The following is a 7816-nucleotide window of genomic DNA, read 5'->3' as shown; positions in this document are numbered from 1 at the left end:
AGGTTTATCTTGTGTGCCAGTTGCATCTTTTCCTTAACTAGAAGGTCCTTTAATTGGTCACTCTAAACCAAATAATCAACCGGATTATTGCAATGTGCTCTACCTGGGGTTATCCTTGAAGATCATCTGGAAGCTACAGTGAGTGCAAAATGAAGTGGTATAGCAATAGCATTTAGACTTATATACCACTTCACAGTGCTTTACAGTCCTTTCTAAGCAGTTTACAGAATCAGTTTATCGCCCCCAACAATCTGGCTCTTCATTTTACAGATCTCAGAAGGATGGAAGGCTGAGTCAACCTTGAGCTGGTGAGACTTGAACTGCCAAATTGCTGGCAATCCGCAGTCAGCAAAATTAGCTTGTAGTACTGCATTTCTTCCCTAAGCAGTAAATTTGGGCAGAGTGGAGGTACCCTAGGTCTCTTCAATTAAGGCAATTCTTTATTTCTACAATCTTTGAATATTTATAGCCATAGGATCTCTCAGAGGAACTAGTTACCACCGTAATATTCTCCAATATTTTCATTCTGTATAAACTGAGTGTATAAACTTATTTATTTATTTAAGTTGAAATGGCTCTATTTTAAAGCTTTGAACTAATTCTAAACTTCTGACATGGAATGACAGCCAATGGAACTGAAATCCAAGTACGTGCACATAGGACTATAGCCCTAATAAATAGCAGATGGCAGGCTGAATGGCACATTAAAATGCCAAATGTGAGATCCTACTGTTTGATTTGTTAAAAGGCATTGGGTTGTTTTATTTTAACAGATTTTCCCAGTCTTCTAAAAATGTCCTTGTTTACATGTCCTTTGTTAATAGAAATGTTCACTGGAAAACATATATCGCACAGCATATGGATGAATTTCAGTGCAATATGATTGCTATAAACTTTGATAGTAAAGTATACATGTTCAACAGAATCCACATATATTTTACAAATGGTTTATAATATAATTTAATGTGCATAATTACCTATACACTGTAGGAACCAAGTCCCTTCTGCCCAATTCCAAAACATGTAATCTAATTATCAAGAAGTCTTATAAAGATATGAGTGAAAGCCTTGACTATAAAATTACTTTAATAAATGATTTTGGAAATTCACTTGTGCTCCTTTATTTTAATTACAGATAACATGCATGATTATTGTTGTTATTGTTTTCCTTCAGTTTTAAAACTAAGCTTATCCAGAATCCTTGAAATCAAACTTAAGAATAAATCAGGGGAAAAAAATCTAAAGCAATTTGAGGCTAAGATTTTTTTTAAAAAAAGTACAAAGTGAATTAAAAGAAGGAAACTGTTGTGGTTTTGAAGAACAGATTATTAGTAGAGTATGTATGTTTGTGTGTGTGTATGCACACATACCAGTTGTGGGTTTCAAAGTTTTTTAACTACCGGTTCTGTGGGTGTGGATTGGTGGGCATGGCAGGGGAAGGATATTGTAAAATCTCCATTCCCTCCCCAATCCAGGGGAAGGTTACTGCAAAATCCCCATTTCCTTCCGATCAGCTGGGACTCAGGAGGCAGAGAATAGATGGGGGCGGGGCCAGTCAGAGGTGGTATTTACTGGTTCTCTGAACTACTCAAAATTTCCGCTACCGGTTCTCCAGAACTGGTCAGAACCTGCTGAAACCCACCTCTGACATATACATATTAGTTTTAGATAATATATAGTATACAATATACTGTAATATATCACATATCTTTTTTCCTGTGTGTGTGTGTTGTTTTTTTTCTCTCACAAAGTTCTACTTATGAGAAGGTTGCATTTTTTGGGGTCCAGCTCAGATAAGTTTTCCTTCTAAAAAGACCCAAATATCAATTGGTAAAATTGTTGCTGTGCTTTTTAGACTTGTATGATAATGGGAAGAAATTGATTGTAAACCATCAGCCAAACATCTGGAATGTGCAGGATTAGGTACATACTGATGCTGTGATTCTTCCTCTTGGAATCACAGCCATATTCCTTTTTCTATCAGAATCCACACCCTTCAGTTGTTTCCAAATACTATCCCTCCTCAATGTTGTTTATTATGAACTCCGATAATTCTATTGTTGAAACAGAATGTTGGATATGTTCGCTTGAGGGAGAAAAGCAGAACAAAACTTGTCTTTATCTTGATAATACACCATGTCATGCGATTGCCATGTCAGAAGCATTTCATCACCAGACAAGAAGCAGAAAAAAAAAATCTGATAGAAAAACAACAGATGAATGTCTTGTAGTCTTGTCTTAAAAGCCAGACTTCCTATAGCACTCCTACTGAGATTTAAAAAAAAAAAAGTGTTAAGAGTATAACATAATTGCATCCTATAAGAAGTGAAAACTGAATTTGATGGATTGAATTCCAATAATATAAAAAAAAATGAGGCTATAAATCTCATCTGAGAGACAAATTGGCTTCTGAGACAGAGTTTATCTTCCAACATGTCATGGGAAGGGCCAATACATTAAGGCTGGCGATCAGCATCAAGTGACAAAGTTGTGAGAATCCCATGAGTTAAGGTTGCAATAACTTTTGTAAGGTTGTTTGCTTCACAGTTTGAGAAGTAAGGGCTTAATTTAGTGATGCTAATAATTTTGTGTGCTGCATACCAAGCAAATCTGAATGCAGATAAAATTAGGTAGGTGGGGAAAATTGACTTCGCTGAACTTGTCAATAAACCACAGTGGGAAACAGATGTCCACTGCACTGTCAAAGTGATATTTCGGCACATATGTAAAGATAAAGCTAGATGTTACGTTAAAGGCAGTTTAAGAGAAATGGTTTTTTAAAAAATCTTGCAGACGAAACATTGGGCATTGCTAAAACATGTGCTACTCATTATTGCATTGATTTACAGGCAATTATAATGAAAACTGTGAAATACCATGCTAGAAATTATGATTTCACATTGTTCAGTTTATGATCTAATATGATCACTTTAATGCTAAAATGTTGGACTAGAAGTTGAGGCATTTGGCTATAGATCTGAATCCCCATTAAGTCATAAAGCTCAATGAAGAATGGCAGTCATGGGGAAGAATCCATATGATGATTTAAAAGCATCACTGACTATATTTCACAGGAAAAAAAGCTGATTCATATTGTAAAGCACCAGCTAGGATGGTTTTCATGGAACCTTCCTAAGAATGGTGGGAAAACAGAGGACAATAACTTAATCACAAAGTCTAGTAGCAACCAGGTTTAGATAATAATCCAGGGAGAAATCACCAATGTATGTAGGTTTATGTCCGTGATGGCAAACCTATGGCACACGTGCCACAGATGGCATGTGTAGCCATATCAGTGGGCACGCGAGCTCAGCTTAGGTCCCACCGGAAGTTGTCAAATGGGGCATTTTCAGCCTCTGGAGACCCTCCGGGGGGGAAGGCCATTTTCTCCCCGGAGAAAATCTCTCCTCTCTCCTAGAGAGGCCCTGGAGCCAGGTGAGAAAGAAAAATGGGCCTACTGGGCCATCGTGTGCCAGGAGCAGGAGCCGGAGGGGGGGTCGCACGCGTGGGGGCGGGGTGCATAGAATTATGTGTGTGGGCATGCGCATGGGCACAACACCCCCACTCAGCCCCCTCTCCTGGCACGCGATGGCAAAAAGGTTAGCCATCACTGGCTTATGTGGAAGCTCAGTGAGGTACTCAAGTAGCCTCTTCTATGTAAACACTTAAACGTTTCACTTTAGTTACATCTGCTTTCAAGACTCGCAAGTAAAGCAGAAACTTATAAAAATAGGGTGTGGGGTCCACAGGAAATGGAGCATGTCATATTTGTATTACTGCAGCCCCAGATGGGTTTTAATGTTGGTTAAGATCATAATTCCTTTATTGGCATGGAATTAACTTGGATTTTTAGGCTTAGAATTCATAAACTGTATGTGTTATCAAGGCTTGTTACTAGCTGTGCTTTTGAATGGGTTTTAGCAATCCCATCTCTCTAAAAAAAAAAAAATACAGCCAACGGTAAACCTCACACAAAACTTTCTGCATTTGAGGAAGTTGTCAGCTATGCGACTTCCTCACAGGATAGCCTATTCCTTAATAATCACCTCAAAAAGATGGGGATTAAGATGTGGAGTATTGTCAGTCCTTTTAAGATGACATCACCATTCATGATGAAGCATCCTGTGTATTTACACTTCATCTTGGTTTCTGTCGCCCTGACTGAAGATGCTTGATGCATTGTAGATTGCTTTCCTGTTTTTCTATTTGTTTGTTTCTTTATCTATTGAATGGCCACAGACCAAAATAAGCAGAAAGTATAATAATTGAAAGGAGAGATGCACAAGCAGCAGAATTTTGCAGCTGACATATGCCTTGTAGACTGAATGAAATCCATACAGGGATTGTCATGGCTGGCAAATTCCTATACAGAGATTAATAGAAGAAAGAAAGTATTCAAGAGATATAATAATAAACAGAAAGGCAGCATCTTGGTCTTAGCTTCATGTATAACTTTAGAAGGTTGTCCTTATTTTCAACTTTTGAAATCAAAGTTATGAGAAAAGTAGTTGAGAGTTAAGGGCAAAAATGAAACCAAGAGATCTGGATATTAAAAACACATGTACCATACACACAGGGTGGGAAAACATGTATTCTGTTTACACCATGCCATGTGTACATTAAGTTCCCAAGAGCAGCAAGGATGATTAGAGGGCTGGAGACCTAATACATATGAAGAATGGTTGCAGGAATTGAGCATGTCTAGTCTAGTGAAAAGAAGGACTAAGGGAGACGTGATTGCAGTGTTCTAATATTTGAGAGGCTGCCACAAAGAAGAGAAAGTCAACCTATTTTCCAAAGCACCAGAAGGCAAGACAAGAAACAATGGATGGAAATTAGTTAAGGAGAGAAGCAACTAAGGAGAAATTTCCTAACAGTGAAAAGAATTAACCAGTGTTTCAGATGTTGTGAGTGCCTTGCCTTCAGATGCCCCATCACCGGAAGCTTTCAAGAAGAGACTGGACAATCATTTGTGTAAAATAGTATAGTATCTCCTATTCAAGCAGGGGATTGAACTAGATGACCAGCCAGAATTGAGACCTTCTTTAAATTAGTTTTAGGCTAATTGCATTTACCAGTTTTTGTGTCATAACCATTTTTGGGGAATTAATACCATCCTAGAAAATAATCCCAAATGGTTAGTTAAATGGGCAGATCTGCCCTGTTTCTATTTTGCAGGACTTAGAATTAATCTTAGACTTTATACATTCTATGATGAAAGCAAGATAATCCTCTGCAAAATTAGGAAGAAAGGAAAAAAGCAAATTTGATTAATCATATCCATTTAGAAGAAGATTTAAGAATGGCTGGAGAAAAAGCCATGCTATATGAAATGTACAGTTAAAATGCCTAAAGCATAAATTCAAGGAAGTGTGATGGGAAGAATGGGCAAAGGAGAGAGAAAAGTAGATATCTGAAAATATATAGCCAAAAATCACGCAGAAGATTTGAGAAATGGATTTTATTTTAAGCTATCAAAAAGCACATAAAAATGTGTTTTAAAGAGAATGAGACACAAAGGTTTCCTTTCATATCAATGCAAACCACACATCAAAAATGTGGCTATTAATGTGATGATTAAATGGAAAGTTTGGAGAAGAGGATTGCTTAAAAAAAGGGTCATTCATTTATAGGAAATGTGACTGATCATGATTTGATGCAGGACCCATTGTTGGACGTTTTGCTAAATCTAAAGAGAGAGGCAGTGGTGGTGGGTTGAGAAGAGGGAGAGGAAAGAAGGAAGGAATGTAATAGAATGAGTGAGAGAGGGAACGAAATTTAAGTGGACAAACATTGTGAAAGATTTGAGCTTCTTCAAACCAGAAGGCATTTTTGGTATTCAAAGGTAGCTGAAAACCATTATTTATTTTCATGTATTAGCCATACCCTTAGATGTCTTCAAGGGATGCGGTGGCTCAGTGGCTAAGACGCTGAGTTTGTCGATCGAAAGATTGGCAGTTCAGCGGTTTGAATCCCTAGTGCCATGTAATGGGGTGACCTCCTGTTACTTGTCCCAGCTTCTGCCAACCTAGCAGTTCGAAAGCACGTAAAAAATGCAAGTAGAAAAATAAGGACCACCTTTGGTGGGAAGGTAACAGCATTCCATGCACCTTTGGCAGCTAGTCATGCTGGCCACATGACCACAGAGATGTCTTCGGACAGCGCTGGCTCTTTGGCTTTGTAACGGAGATGAGTACTGTCCTCTAGAGTTGGAAACGACTAGCACATATGTGCAAGGGGAACCTTAACCTTTACCTAGATGTCTTTAAGGAATAATATATTCAGGCATAGATTGGATTCAAGTACTGTACTGTACCAAGCTACATGTTGATAGGGTATTATTTGTAGTCCTTCCCATGCATGGATCGGTAGGAGGGTAGGTGAAAAGCGAGGGAGAGGGAGAGAAAGAGAAAGAGAAATAGAGAGGCCACACTTGGTGCTAATTTTGAGAGAACTAATAATTTACTTTTTTCCCCCTTGCTGCGATCTTGAGGGCAATCTCTGAACTGATCAATACCTTTATTAAGAGAGCTAATGTTTTACAAAATAGTTGCAAACGCTTTAGTTGCAAGAATTACTTATCAAGAAAGTTGATTGAAAACCAATAATAGAATGTGAAAAGCATAGCAGGCTTTAGGCTAAGGACAAATAAGCAGTGGGCATAGGTTCAAAAGCTTTGGGCCCACCAATGCCAATGCTTCTTCCAAATCATTCTAAAAATGCAAATGTTGACATCAATGGGAGATGGCATCCTCAGTCAATGCAGCCTAGGTATGCTATATACCAGGGTTGTCAAACTCGTAGCCCAAAGGCCAGATGCGTCACGTGCTGGCCACGCCCATGCCCGGTTTAGCGAAGGGGGGGGAGGAAAGTCCTAATATGTCACACCAAGTGACAATGCCATGATGCCATAAGTTTGACACTCCTGCTATATGCACTTGAACTGGCACTGGAAAGGAAGGGTGACCAATGATAAACAAATTTGATTTTATCAGGTAAAAAAACATGTTGAAGACTGCCCTGGGAAATTCTTTTAAAACATCCTAAGAAGTCCTCTATTTCTGATATGTGATTTCTAATTGTTGAAACAAAATTCTTTCTCTGCTAAGTGAGATATGCAGATCCTTTAGCTAGTGGAAACCAGGGGCAAAATCAGGTAGGCTGTCTTTCTATTTATAAACATGGAGATAATTTAAAGTCTTTTAGTAGGAAATAAAGGTAGTTAAAGCCAAATTAGGTAACATTAATAAAAGAAGAGAACCACTCTTAGCCAACAGGAATTTAGTAAGGTAATGCAAAATTGCTCTTTGTGCTGATTGGCTATATTTGGTATATTTTTATGTTCCTCAATAAGCAGTGTTATATACCTAAGAAGAGCAGTATTTTTCTTGACTCATTATTTTACAAAAATATTGAACTGCATTAAGAACTATCTGTCTATCTGTCAAACAAATAGAACACACAGATATAACAACTAGACAATGAAATAACCATACCCATATACAGTGTTCAAACATCGTACTTCTGTTATAGTAGGGATAAAAAAGATCATATGGTTAAAAGCTGCATTCATTTTGCCAAAGGGATGTGAATGGTCAAGGCATGATACCACTGGAGTGTGCAGAGTCAAAATTTGTTCTTTGGAGGGTAGATGTTTTGGGTGCTTCAGAAACAAAATTGGTTTCTATTTTAAACGTCCCAATTCCAGCTAAAAGCAATATGATTTGGGAGAGGATGAAATGTGGAATCCTAAGTGTTTACATATATAGATATGTGATATAAGAAAATGATTCTTTGAGCCGATCTTGACTCTTAA

This window comes from Pituophis catenifer, unplaced genomic scaffold (genome assembly GCF_029215685.1).
Source record: "Pituophis catenifer annectens isolate HBS135680 unplaced genomic scaffold, rPitCat1.0.hap2 SCAF_4, whole genome shotgun sequence".
NCBI classification, from domain to species: domain Eukaryota; kingdom Metazoa; phylum Chordata; class Lepidosauria; order Squamata; family Colubridae; genus Pituophis; species Pituophis catenifer.
This window is presented reverse-complemented; position numbering follows the sequence as displayed.